We start from the raw sequence: 1669 nt of genomic DNA, 5'->3' as shown, positions 1-1669 counted from the left end.
TGACATTGCTGCTGTTAGAGAGGAATTGACCTTCTCTGTAACCAGCTTACAGAAAACGGTAGAGGAACAAGACGGCCGTCTTAAAGATCTGGAGACCTCAGCTACCACTACCAGCGACTCTATGTCTGCTCTCGAGGCAACGGTAACGACACTCCAAAACCAAGTCAAGGAGTTACAATTTAAGTGCGAAGACCTGGACAATAGATCCCGGAGAAATAACATCAGACTCGTGGGCATTCCAGAGGACCTAGAAGGGGTGTCGGCGACTGAATTTGTCTCCAGTGTGCTTCGGGATGTGCTTAAATTGAGCGAGAAACCCCTACTTGACAGGGCTCATAGAACTTTGCAAGCCAAACCAAAGCCTAGACAACCTCCGAGAGCCTTTGTCATAAGAGTGCACTACTTTCAGGTCCGCGAACTCATTCTGCGCCAGGCACGCCAATTGAGGTCTCTCTACTTCAACAACCGTCCCATCTACATCTTTACCGACCTGACCGCCGCCGAAGCAAAAAGGAGGGCTGTATTCGGGGATGTGAGGAAGCGGTTACGTGCTATCAAAGGTGCTCGCTTTGGATTTCGTCTGCCTGCGAAGTTTCGCATCACTCTGCCTGGGGAAAAGGAGCATGTGTTCTGCGACCCTCAGCTGGCAATGGACTATGTCGTCTCAAAGGTTCCTGACGCTGAGATACATGAAGAAATCGAGGCAGTTGTGGGGGATTGATTATTTGGACGGTAACAAGTTAGTCTCATCTTTGTTTGCAGTTTGATAGGGAGCTAGCTTTGGCTTTCTTTGATGTTAAACTCAGTTGAATTTTCGGTCATGCTGATGCTGTAATTAATAACATTTAAATGTTCAGTTCCAATGCTTATTTGGAGGAAAATGAGGGAATTTAAACTCTTATGTTGTTTTTATCTGTTAACTGTACTGGATACTTGCCTCAGTATGCTTTTTTTTTTCTCTTACTAGTTACTAGTGACTGACGGATCGATCTAACGTTCACTTTCCTTATGGGGATAATTACACCGAGTTCAGGGAGGTGTACGAGCGGGGTGGGACTATGTGTTTTTTATATTTTTCATATTTTTTATATGTCTAGGCTTATGATATACTGCAGTGTTGTATTTCACTCAACTGTACTACTGTTACATTCTCATGTTCTAGAGTATGGCTAACAGCCTAGCTAGAAACGTAGCAAGTAGGCGTATTTCATTTGTTAGCTGGAATGTAAGAGGCTTGGGAAAGCCCACAAAACTCAAGGTTCTTTCTCATCTGGATAAATTAGGGGCTCAAATTGCGCTTATCCAGGAGACTCACTTGAACGTCTCTGACCACACTAAAGTACACAGACGATGGGTCTCTCAGTCATTTCATTCTATATTTAATAGTAAAGCCAGAGGTGTTGCTATTTTAATTCATCATTCAGTACCTTTTGTTGCATCAAATGTCATAGTAGACCGTAATGGGCACTATGTCATTGTTACAGGGACGTCATATGAGACTCCACTGATACTAACCAATGTTTATGGCCCCAACCATGATTTTTGTAAAGTTTTTCTCTACTTTGCCAAATATTGACACTCATCTGGTGATTATAGCTGGAGATTTGAATTGTTGCCTTCAATCTCTGGATTCTTCTGCTAGGAAAAAAAATGTCAAAATCCGCAAAAG

The sequence above is a fragment of the Clupea harengus genome, chromosome 22 (assembly GCF_900700415.2).
Source record: "Clupea harengus chromosome 22, Ch_v2.0.2, whole genome shotgun sequence".
In the NCBI taxonomy this organism is placed as follows: Eukaryota; Metazoa; Chordata; class Actinopteri; order Clupeiformes; family Clupeidae; genus Clupea; species Clupea harengus.
The sequence above is the reverse complement of the archived record's forward strand: the minus strand, read 5'-3'. Positions refer to the sequence as shown.